The 13,396-nt window shown below is 38.2% G+C and overlaps 1 long non-coding RNA gene across 1 annotated transcript; it reads right to left on the bottom strand.

Annotated features, from left to right (window-relative positions):
• Positions 1–459: 459 nt before the first annotated feature.
• Positions 460–10,190, bottom strand: LOC134212930 (uncharacterized). The gene is made up of 2 exons (XR_009979375.1): positions 3,910–10,190; positions 460–3,822 (listed from the first exon to the last, which is right to left on the bottom strand). It is a non-coding gene; the product is annotated as an uncharacterized LOC134212930 (long non-coding RNA).
• Between the last annotated feature and the right edge of the window lie 3,206 nt (positions 10,191–13,396).

Genomic DNA, 13,396 nt, shown 5'->3' with positions numbered 1-13,396 from the left:
TTCAATTTTTTTATCCATAAATGCAATTGTATGCACAGCCATATGAATGCTGTACGTTGTTGTTGGTAAACATCTTTATGTACGCTTCCAGAATCCCCAAAACTCAACAGCAACAACAACAATCGACGACAGCCATCCGCAGCCAAAGTTACTCCTGTGCAAATCTGGAATATTGTACATCTTTATTGCTTTACAATTGAAAAGCAACTTACGATCTAGCTTGTGGAGCCCACACCCCACACACCCAGGACAAGATTTATGCGCTATGGCAAGCTTTTTGGTCCTCGCTTGAATGCTCTCGCTTTCGATTGCACTTTTTCCTATGTTTCGGCGTTTCAGCCCGACCGCGTAGAATATAGGTTCCCAAACTGTTTTCCAGAGTTTATAACAAGAGTGGTGTGTATGACCCAGAAGATACGATGGCTGTGATATTATTTAGTGATGTATAACCGTAGAAAGTTCTGTTTACAGTCTTTTTTATTTCGAACTAAAACTAAATTTTGGAGCAGAATTAAAAAATTGGCAAAAATAAGTAAAAGCTATATTGCAACCTCTCGATGATCGCTACAAATGCTACACAAGTTGGTTAGTGAAACAGTCTTTAGAACGATTTTAAAGCAAGATCAAGGCTGATAATAAGGCGGACATAAATCCACTGTCAAAAAAAGAGATTTTTTTGGTGGAACCAGCAGTTGTTGTATTGAGAAAAAAGCAAATTGTCGGAATTGAAGGATAATGCCGGTCAGGTTAAATAAATTTTGGTTGGGATTTTTTTCAATCATCCTGCATACTAGTAGTACAAGTTATGTGGTATGTAAATAAGACTGGCCAAGCTTAGTATGGGGAGAATTTTTTTTTGTTGAATTCCACGGGGCACCCCCCAGGATTGTGTCTTTTGGTGAGAAAATCAATCTCTCAAAATTTCAGCTCAATCGCTTGTTGCATAAGCTGGCGCATTTGATTTGAAGTTTGTATGGGAATTTCAGTCAAAATATATAGAAAAATCCACCTCTGACACTCATTAGATCTAAAAATTGGTTCTGATTGCTCAATTGAGCTCAGAATTGCAAAAAGGGCTGTTGGTATGCTACAGAACAATTTCACAAAACATTGCACGATGACTAAATGAACTTTTATATAATTTTCAGCTGCCTCGATTCGATCAATAAATCCAAAAATAGACAATAATAAATCATCCGAAAATTATATAAAAGTTCATTTAATCATCACACAATGTTCTGTGAAATTGTTCTGTAGCATACCAACTGCCGGTTTTGCAATTCTGAGGTCAATCGAGCAATCAGGTTGGTTGGTTGTAGTTGGCACCCAACTGAAAATCAGCACAATAAGTTCAAATCGCCGGAAGACGCAGGCAAATTTGACGACCTTACATTTGCAGCCAAACAGAGAAAAACGGCAGAGGTTCTTTGAATAATGGATCAAATATTAGCAAGTAAGCAAGTAGTATTCAAACCAACGGAACATGCCAGAAATCCGCTTAATGATTATTTTAATGGAATCTTTTAATCACTTGAGAAAACCAATTTGAATAATTTTCAAAAACGAATTTATTAATAGAATCTTTCATCGTATCGAGTGCTAAATAGAGTATAGAGCTAAAAAAGGTCGTGGAAGGTCGTTCACTATGATTAAGTGAAATAAATCTATTCTTATTTTACACAGAAAATATTCTAATAAGTCAAGAATAATTATAATCAAAAACCGTAAGATAGAAACAGATGGTTGGTAGTTGTAACACAAGATTAAGATAAAAATTTGTGTTATGGGACTTACAAGAAACGAAAACATGGATTCGATTACCAACGTACTCTTGCATACATCAGCAGAGTAAGTTTTAAATCGATAGCACGCATTTGACTGACGTAGAGGTTGGTGAAAGTGTATTCGAAATCGAATAAACGACTGGTAATTTCAGCATATTCAAATACATGAAATCTCATTTTTCTAACAAAAGAAACGACGACATAACAAAATATCGTTAATAAAAATCCAAAAAAATGGCGTTGAGTTGCAAGGACGCAGGCAAATTTGACGACGTTACATTTGCAGCCAAACAGAGAAAAACGGCAGAGGTTCTTTGAATAAAGGATCAAATATTAGCAAGTGAGCAAGTGGTATTCAAACCAACGGAACATGCCTGAACTCTGCTTAATGATTATTTTAATAGAATCTTTTTATCACTTAAGAAAACCAATTTGAATAATTTTCAAGAACGAATTTATTAATAGAATCTTTCATCGTATCGAGTGCTAAATAGAGTATAGAGCTAAACAAGGTCGTGATTTCACTATAATTAAGTGAAATAAATCTTTTCTTATTTTACACAGAAAATATTCTAATAAGTCAAGAATAATTATAATCACAAACCGTAAGATAAAAACAGATGGTTGGTAGTTGTAACATAAGATTAGGATAAAAAATTGTGTTATGAGACTTACAAGACACGAAAACATGAATTCGATTATCAACGTCGTACACGCAAAAAAAGCGTTCCCGAATTCGTGAACCAGCAAAAATACACCGTGATTTAATTCATGGATTCGGGAACACCAGTCACGTTTTCCAGAACGTTCCAGAAAACGTGACTGTATTGCCGAATCCGTGACTGTTGTTCCCGAAAAAATACACCGTGAACTCGTTAGTTCACGAATTCATGAACGCTTTTTTTGCGTGTACTCTTGCATACATCAGCAAAGTAAGTTTTAAATCGATAGCACGCATTTAACTGATGTAGAGGTTGGTGAAAGAGTATTCGAAATCGAATAAACGACTGGTGATTTCAGCATATTCAAATACATGAAATCAATTCTCATATTGCTAACAAAAGATCCCGAAACGACGACATAACAAAATGGCGTTGTGTTGCAAGGACGCAGGCAAATTTGATGACCTTACATTTGCAGCCAAACAGAGAAAAACGGCAGAGGTTCTTTGAATAATGGATCAAATATTAGCAAGTAAACGTGTAGTATTCAAACCAACTGAACATGCCAGAAATCTGCTTAATGATTATTTTAATAGGGGCTTATTATCACTTAAAAATGTCATCGTAAATAATTTTCAAGCGCAAATTTTAGGACCTTTTGCAGATGGATTTAGAATTGACGAGAATAAAAATAGTTAACTTAAACAAAATAATATACCTAATAATGAGAAGAACCAGACTAGAGCCGAAAACTTCGTTGACAAAGAAAAAATAAGGCTCTGGCCAGTAGACATGTAGTATTCAAACCAACCGAAAATGCATGCAGTCAGCTCGAGGATTACATCAATAAACATTTTCTGTCAATTAAGAATGCTTAATATTTATCAAGAATGATAAAGCTTCCGATGTATCAGATATGCATGAATACATTTTCACAGCGATAGAATATGTATCCTTCACTGATGACTACGACTTGTGTAACACAAATGATGATATAGTTAAATAAATAAATAGAAGTTTGAAGAATCTGTCTTCGAATCGAATGCATTGCGCAAAATATAGGAGTATAAAAAAAAAGTTTAAGAAAAAGGGTAACCACTTTAAAGTAGTAATTTTAATTCCACCAAATTTGATAGTTTGTTTTTATTTTTTTTAAATTTGTTTTATTTTTAACCATTCTCCCTCAAGTTCCAACAAACCTACAGACAACAACGGTATACAACTAAACCAGTACTTAAAAAGTGCGTGAGGTTAGAACACTGGCATGGCATCGTAACTGAAATAAAACAGAGAATAAACGAATGCGTAGACCAAGGGGTGTTACCTACCCATGAAAAGCACACGAGTGCTGAGGAAGGAAGTTTTAAATAAGGGCTCTCTATTACTAATGAGCGCCATAGTAAATTACTTTCTTGAACGATTTTATTGATGAGGACTTTCTTGCACTCAAGGATAGTATAGACATTTTTCAAGAATTATAAAGTTTCAAATATATCAGACAGGCAAAAAAAAACATATTCACAGTATATTGCACAATGTTAGAAATTAAATTGTCATAATCGGTATCGTCTAGGGATGGTTACTACTTGTATAACAACACAACACAAATGATGACATAGTTAAATTAATAAATAGAAGTTTCTTCGTATTAATGGTATTTCACAAAATGGAATAACAACCAGGAGATTTGAGAGGAAAATAAAGGCAAAACATACTTTTGCATATAAACAATAAAGAACGATCCATGAAAAATAAAAAACGATTCGTAAATAACTTCTGAATGTTCGATAAAACGCTATCATAAATCTATAAAATAGTCCGGGAGTATCCAAAAAGAATAATTTTAAGTTCCATAACCACATAAAAATCTAGCAATTAAAAGGAAAATATGTTTCTTTAAACATGGTAAAGAAAAACAATAAAATTCTTGCTTTTTTCCCATAAATGTATGACAAATGATTCACAAATCTTTGGAAAATGATCCATAAAAAAATATATTTTGATCCATAAAACTTCAAATATGCGCAATTTTTATCGTGATGATGATAATAATTTCATTAATTTGATTCATAATTTTGGCCATTTGATCCATACATTTGATGATATTATCCATAAATTTTAAACATTTTGGGGATCAATTAATATAGTTTCATTGGCCTTCTTTTCAAGCAACGATCCATAATTTTCAAAATTATGGATCATATTAATGAAAACTATGGATCATATTAATGAAATTATGGATCATCATCGTGATCAAAACTGCGCAAAATTTTAGTTTAATGGATCAAAATATATTTTTATGGATTATTTTTCAGATACTTATGGATCATTTATCATACGTTTGTGGAAAAATAGCAACAATTTTATTGTTTTTCTTGACCGAGTTTAAAGAAACATCCTATTGATTGCTAAATTTTAATGTGGCTATGGATCTTAAAATTATTCTTTGTGGATACTCTCGGACTATTTTATAGATTTATGGTAGCGTTTTATAGAACATTCAGAAGTTATTTACGGATCGTTTTTCCTTTTTTAAAAGATTGTTTTTGCACATTCAACGGTGCAAAGTAAGGGCTGCCGGAAATAAATCAGTGCCACAAAAAAGCTTGAGTCCCAGCCGTTTCCCTAATTTTTCTTATTGTTTCCTCAATTAAATTTGCCACAAGAAATCAATCTGTACCGCTGCAACAATCATCGACGAAAACTGAAACAGAGACTAAGCAGCCGCCGCTAAGTCAGGTGGCTCATTACAGAAAACCCATCGTGTCAGCTGGGCTGTCAATAGCGTTTGGTGGTCATTAGACTGGCCCAGGAAACAAAAGGTTGTCGAATTCTAAGAAAATAGATCTCTGAAAATTTCAGTTCAATCGCTTGTTGCATAAGCTGGCGCATTTGATTTGAAGTTTTATGGTGGTTTCAGCCAAAATGCATAGGAAAATACACCTTCGTCACTCTTTCGTTCAGGAAATTGGTTCGGTATGCCCGATTGAGCTCACAATTGCAATAAAGGCAGTTGATATGTTAAAGATCAATTCCACAGAAAATTATACGATTATTAAATTACCTTTTCTTTCGGCTGATCTATTGGGGGTTAGGTTGTGCACTTTGGAATTCATTGATTGCCATGAAAAACATACGCATGTCATCAAAGATACCTGCGACGTGTGGTTTCGCGCGCGCTCAAACATATGTAGAGGAACGCGCGCCACAGCACATATCTCAGCCACCTTTGATAACATGCGCACGTTTTTCATGACAATCAATGAATTCCAAAGTGCACAACCTAACCCCCAATAGATCAGCCGAAAGAAAAGTTAATTTAATAATCGTACACTGAGGAAAATGGACGTACGATTTTCAATAAAACGCCTTATGGAAATTTGCCACAAGGAATCGGTATGAATTTCAATATGTTGCCTTTATGAATGATGATTTTCATTTTAAAAAAAGTGAAGTGCGGTAGACTGGATTCGAACCATGGACGTCGGGGTCAGGAGGCCGGTATGTAGACCACACGCCCATCGACGCTTGAGTATTCGAAGAGGTAACTGCGTATAAGAAGCACTGTTGGTGGAATAATCAGTCGAATATTCATAAGGCGCCAGTTATGAATTTCGATAGTCCAGTTCGCTGAGTGTATAATTTTCTGTGGAATTGATCTTTAACATATCAACTGCCTTTGTTGCAATTCTGATCTCAATCCGGCATACCGAACCAATTTCCTGAACGAAAGCGTGACGGAGGTGTATTTTCATATGCATTTTGTCTGAAACCACAATAAAAAACTTCAAATCAAATGCGCCAGCCTATGCAACAAGCGATTGAGCTGAAATTTTCAGAGATCTATTTTCTTAGAATTCGACAACCTTTTGTTTCCTGGGCCAGTCTAATGACCACCAAACGCTATTGACAGCCCAGCTGACACGATGGGTTTTCTGTAATGAGCCACCTGGCTTAGCGGCGGCTGCTTTGTCTCTGTTTCAGTTTTCGTCGATGATTGTTGCAGTGGTACAGATTGATTTCTTGTGGCAAATTTAATTGAGGAAACAATAAGAAAAAACAGGAAAACTGCTGGGACTCAAGTTTTTTTGTGGCACTGATTTCTTTTCGGCAGCCCTTACTTTGCACCGTTGAAACTTTATAAAAAGTAATTCAATCTTAGTATAATTATATTAGTATAATTATGTTCTGTGGAATTGATCTTTAACACATCAACTGCCTTTGTTGCAATTCTGAGCTCAATCGGGCACACCGAATCAATTTCCTGAACGAAATAGTGACGGAGGTGTATTTTCCTATGCATTTAGGCTGAAACCACCTTACAAACTTCAAATCAAATGCGCCAGCTTATGCAACAAGCGATTGAGCTCGGTGTTGAACTTAGTCTGTAGATTAAAAAAACACCTTAATAAAGACTTAAAAAAAAAGCGATTGAGCTGAAATTTTCAGAGATTGTTTCTCTTACCCAAAGGCACAATCCAGGGGGTGCCTCGTAGAATTCGACAACTTTTTTTTCCCCCATACAAGGCTGGGCCACTCTAGTGGTCATCCTATGGAGGAAGTCAGAGTAGCCGCGACGAAGAAGTTTGACAGTTTATTGATAATAATTATTATTCCTTCACGTGAGTTGCGTCGGACTTTGCATTTACTCCGACAGACTCCTAGGAACCAGCAAAAACGAGCTGAAAAAAGTTTCCTAGAATGCATCCACTGCAGCAGCGAAGAAGATTTCGAGCCCCTCTACTGGCATTAATAGGCGTAAGCGAGAAGCTGCCGTCAGATGCCCCCAAGTTTACGAGAGAAAACGCGCGTGTAAGTTAGCAGAAACGAGCTGCACCGCCTAACTAAAGGCTTGTAAGTTGCATTTAATTGGACGTCTATGCTGGCTTGAGGTCTCCAGTTAGCCTTGCGAACAAGGGCGCAGAATCCGGAGATGGCGAAATCGACCCTATATTGGATGGTTTTCGGTGGGGAAACATTCTCGACACCCTAGTGTGCCTCGGCAATCGTGAAGTGTACCCCAATATAGAAAAGACAGTCGTAGTTCTACGTAAAAACAATTGGCGAGATATTTTGTTAAAATTATCTTGAGATATTTCAATTTTTACATAAGTTATCGATTCTCTCCAGTGTATTTTTTTTTAAGGTTTAATATTTTCTCCATACACCTCTTTTAGTACTTTACAGTTCGTTCTCAACCAGTTATATTTAGTTCAAAGAACGATTTCCGAGTTTCATTTTTCTTAAAATTCATTTGCTCGAAAACACATTCGAGCTTTTTATAAAGGATCCATTTTGTTTTTAAATCTGTGGAAAATGGTCTGCCCCCTATACCGAATATATGTAACAAATATTGCGCAACATCGCGCAATATGTTCAATCAAACATCGGATCGAAGGCATTTCGCAATATTGCATAGGAGATTTAGTTTTTTTATATGTATTAGACGCGCCTCAATACACTTTCGCAGTATTGCGTAATATTGCGCAATATTTTCAAACAAGCGTTGAACATTTGTACCGTTTGTTGATTGGCTATGACTTGTACAACATACATGATTACAAAGTTGATTGAATAAATATAAGTTCAAACAAACTCGTAGCGAGAGTTTAGTCCAAAAGATTGGTCCAACAATTTGGAGATATAAGTAACAAGGTGATTCCTTCAAAGAGTAAATCATTTCTCATTTTGCAAATAAAATATCCCAATGCGAGAGAACGCGAATAAAATTGATGACATCGTATCGCAAATCGAACAGAGAATAATCGAAATCGTAGAGCAACTATTCGTAGAACAGTGTTACCTTCCCAAGTAAAGCACGCGAGTTCTGAGGGATCAACAATCAACTATAGGGAGTAGGTCTGTGGCATTCAAACCTGAAGTCCACTTATGGATTGTTTTAATATGGGTTTTTTACTACTGAAGAGTGCCATAGTAAATTACGGTGATGGAATAATCTTTGTAAAAAAAATCACACAAATAGAGCGATTAAAAAAAGTAAAATGCCGCAGGCTGAGTTCGAACCATGGACGTCGGAATCGGGACGCCCACACGTAGACAACACGACTATCGAGATTTCGATACTCTTTTTGGCAACTGCGTATATAAAGCACTTTGGATGAGTTGATCAGTCAAAGATTCATAAGGCGCCCCAAATATGAATTTCGATGGTCGAGTTCCTGCGGACAATGGTAAACATCAAAACAGGTATTCTTGAAATGCAGGAGGTTACATTTGCCGCTCGCAACGAGCCAAAGCTATGCAACATCTAATAAGAATTATTTTTAAGGCTTGCAGCATTTGTTGGATTTGAGTTCGAAATTACTCGGAATATCGTTCTGTTTATTCGGCGTTTGATGTTTTTCTTTCGTATTGTTTGTAAATCAATGAAACGGTATGACATTAACAAAATTAGATTTCGTCATTGTCAAACTTCACGAAATTCAAAAATTAAACAGATTGTTGGTCACAAATTGTCGTCGGTCGATTTGTGAAAATCCGATAAAATCCGAAAATCCGAAAAGTGGGAAATTTATAAAACTGACGGAATTAAACTTCATGTGCATCGACAATATTTGAAAATGGAAATCTATCAACTGGTTATCGATTCAAACAGATATACTATGAAACGTGGTGATAATTGAAGGGTTTTTTTGTCACTTGATTCCACTTAGAGCTTCGTCTAAAAATAACTGTTTCTTGTTTTTTTTTTGTATATCAGATAATCAAGAGGCTGCTGGTGGTTGAGCTTTGGTCAGTCTAAGGTTCCTAAATTACTATTCTAATATGCACTGTCCGCTTGAACTATTTTTTTTCACGTTATACTTTTTTAAAAATATTGAATTAAAGTACCTACAAGTCATTTCATTTTAAAGACATTTTTAACCTTTTTTTTGTAGGGAAAACTGAAATACATTAGTTGACCGCTGGTTTGTATTAGATTTGCTGTCACTCCTAATCATGTGATTTGAAACTATGTGTACGATAGGATAAATTAAAATACCTTCACACTAACAGCGTTTATCGCAATTAAAATTATTCAAGGGTTTTGTAGATATTTTACCATTCCTTTGCGTTCTTCCAGCACAACATTGTTACTATGTTACTAATTGATTGGATGGGGAACACATTTATCCAGGTTTTAAAAAAATTATCAGCAAACATTACCACTGATAAGACTTTTCTCTTCGCTGTACAAATCGTGCCCAGCGCCTGACAATGTTGACTTATTGATACATAATTTTGAAACGTTGACGATTTCCTAACGTTGCATGGTACAGGTGTTTTTCACAATGGGTGTACTGCTGAGGTGTCGTAGCACTCGCTACCGAAGTGTGAACCGAAACATGATATGAATTCGAATAAAATTGTCGAATAAACCATTGACACGTGGCCTTGCTTGCTGCCTTTTCCGCTCGTGTGAGTTTGTCATCTTGCACTTGTTCGTATTTGCCGTTTTTACGCTTCGAATCCTCACTCTGACACTTTCTTCAGTTGTTATCTACTATTCAACTTATTCGGTGTCTTCAATAAAACTGCTTTTCCAAGGGCCGTTTATCCTTCCGCTCAAATCATGAGCGCTGCTTACCCAAACGTTCGCCAGAGTTCAACGCCCATGGTGAGGTGACGAATTGCACACTGCTCTATGCGGTACGACGGTACGCCGCCATCGCATCGCTTGTGATGTGCAAGACCTGGATCTAACTGATCGGCTGCTTATCGGTGGATTTTGTGCGATGCGCACTCGTTGGTGGCTCTGTTCCGACTGAACTTTTGTTTGCTACTCGGGCAGATTTATTTCATTTCCAGTCACACTGACATTGCACTGTTTACACTGAAAATGATTTCAAAACATGAAGCAATCACATGGTTGGGACGCGTGTTCGCCTTTTTCGTGTATTAGGTACACTAATATAGGGTACAGGATCACTCCAAAACAGAACATTCGATAGAAGGCTCGGGGACCCATAGTGTGTCAACGCGCACGTCCATGTGTGTGTGTTTGTGTTTACCAAACGCCCCCTTGAAAAAACAACAAAAAACGGAGATTTTTTTCCCTGATTTACTGGAACGCATTCGCCAATAAAGTGAATTAATGAAAATAATTGAATCTCTTCTGGAGCGCTATTTTGACCTCTTTCATGTGTTTTTATCATTACATTTTACAATATACGAGAAAGACTTCATCATCGATAGGTAGATTACTATAGCCACTCTTATTGGGTGAAAGCCTGAATACAGGCCAATATAATTTTCCTGACAAAACTTGCAATTGATTGAGGCTTTTTGATTTTTTTTACTTTTTCACGTCACAAAATTCCACATCGATGCTTTGTTATCATAAATTGATAGATTTAAAATCAAAACCAGCGGCCGTCAGATCAAATGTATGTAAAGTAAATTTTATTTCGTCAACTGACGAAATACTAGTAGACATATACAATACATATACATGTTTATTTCGTATGATTATGAAATACAGAAAATATAAAAAAATGGTGTTCTAGTAAATTATTATATAATTTTGAAATTGGATTTCTTATGTTAATTCTGTGAAAAGATTTTTTAATGTTATGCCGAGACAGTGTTAGGTCAACAACCCGCACCCAGGTAACCAATAAGCATTAAAGTAAGTACTATTTATATCAGCATTATACTTGCATTGCATATGCTCCAAACTGTATACACTGGTTTCTGTTTTTACTACTACTTGATACTTGATGGGCTACAGCTCTTCGATGAACCTACGCCGAATGGAATATCCTTCTCCACTGGACTCGATCCTGGGCCAATCGCTTCCAGTCGCCCTGAACATTGAGCGCCCTCAGGTCCTCTTCAACTGCAAACAGCCATCGTGTACGCGGCTTTCCACGGAGCCTGCGGCCTCTTCCGGGTTCTCTACTAAATATTATCTTCGCTTGACGTTCTTCCAGCATACGAACAACGTGACCAGCCCACCGTACTCTGCCGTGTTGTATAAGCTTAATAATATCCAGCCCTTTATACACCTGATACAACTCGTGATTCATGGGACGCCGCCAGATACCGTTCTTAAGCTCAAACACTCCGAAAGCTCTCCGATCAGCCTCCTTTAACGTCCATGTTTCATGGCCGTATAAGGCCACCGGAAGAATCAGAGTAGTATACAATGCGAGTTTTGATTTCGTTTGCAGACTACGGGACTTAAGCTAGTTACGGAGTCCGTAAGAAGCCCTATTTGCAGCTGCAATACGCCTTTTCACCTCGCGGGTAACATCATTATCGCACGTCACTAATGTTCCAAGATACACAAATTCTTCTACCATTTCAAATTTTTCATCATCCAGCAACATTTCGCTATCACCACCACTAATGAACCCACGTTGATTGCCAGCTACTTCGTTTTGCTGGTATTGATCGTGAGTCCAAAATCCTTGCTGCCTCCCTCTTAAAAGGCACAAAAGCCTCTTCCACGGCACGGCGATCAATCCCGATAATATCGATATCGTCCGCAAATCCCAGGAGCATATGCGATCTTGTGATAATGGTGCTGCTTCTTTGCACACCACGTGGTGGAATTAAATGTAAAGTACTAAGCTCGTCTTTGACAGTTGGTTATATTTAATGCTTACTTGTTACCTGGCCAGTGTTGATTGCCAACAGCCATCATTCGGATATGTGCAAGGACATAAACGGGAACCTTCTTACGAACGAGCGTGAGGTGATCCAAAGGTGGCGGCAGCACTACGAAGAACACCTGAATGGCGATGTGGCAGACGAAGATGGCGGTATGGTGACGGACCTGGGGGAACGCGCGCAGGAAATAAATTTACCGGCTCCGGATCTCCAGGAAATCCAGGAGGAGATTGGCCGGCTGAAGAACAACAAAGCCCCTGGGGTTGACCAACTACCAGGAGAGCTATTTAAACACGGTGGTGAGGCACTGGCTAGAGCGCTGCACTGGGTCATTACCAAGATTTGGGAGGAGGAAGTTTTGCCACAGGAGTGGATGGAAGGTGTCGTGTGTCCCATCTACAAAAAGAGCGATAAGCTGGATTGTAGCAACTACCGCGCAATCACATTGCTGAACGCCGCCTACAAGATACTCTCCCAAATTTTATGCCGTCGACTAGCACCAACTGCAAGGGAGTTCGTGGGGCAGTACCAGGCGGGTTTTATGGGCGAACGCTCCACCACGGACCAGGTGTTCGCCATTCGCCAAGTACTGCAGAAATGCCGCGAATACAACGTGCCCACACATCATCTATTCATCGACTTCAAAGCCGCATATGATACAATCGATCGGGACCAGCTATGGCAGCTAATGCACGAACACGGTTTTCCGGATAAACTGACACGGTTGATCAAAGCGATGATGGGTCGGGTGATGTGCGTAGTTCGAGTTTCAGGGGCATTCTCGAGTCCCTTCGAAACCCGCAGAGGGTTACGGCAAGGTGATGGTTTTTCGTGTCTGCTATTCAACATCGCTTTGGAAGGGGTAATACGAAGAGCAGGGATTAACACGAGTGGTACAATTTTCAATAAGTCCGTTCAGCTATTTGGCTGAACGACATAGATATTATGGCACGTAACTTTGAGAAGATGGAGGAAGCCTACATCAGACTGAAGAGGGAAGCTAAGCGGATCGGACTAGTCATCAACACGTCGAAGACAAAGTACATGATAGGAAGAGGTTCAAGAGACGACAATGTGAGTCACCCACCGCGAGTTTGCATCGGTGGTGACGAAATCGAGGTGGTAGAAGAATTTGTGTACTTGGGCTCACTGGTGACTGCCGAAAATGACACCAGCAGGGAAATTCGGAGACGCATAGTGGCTGGAAATCGTACGTACTTTGGACTCCGCAAGACGCTCCGATCGAATAGAGTTCACCGCCGTACCAAACTGACAATCTACAAAACGCTCATTAGACCGGTAGTCCTCTACGGACACGAGAGCTGGACGATGCTC

This window comes from Armigeres subalbatus, chromosome 2 (genome assembly GCF_024139115.2).
Source record: "Armigeres subalbatus isolate Guangzhou_Male chromosome 2, GZ_Asu_2, whole genome shotgun sequence".
NCBI classification, from domain to species: Eukaryota; Metazoa; Arthropoda; class Insecta; order Diptera; family Culicidae; genus Armigeres; species Armigeres subalbatus.
This window is presented reverse-complemented; position numbering and strand designations above follow the sequence as displayed.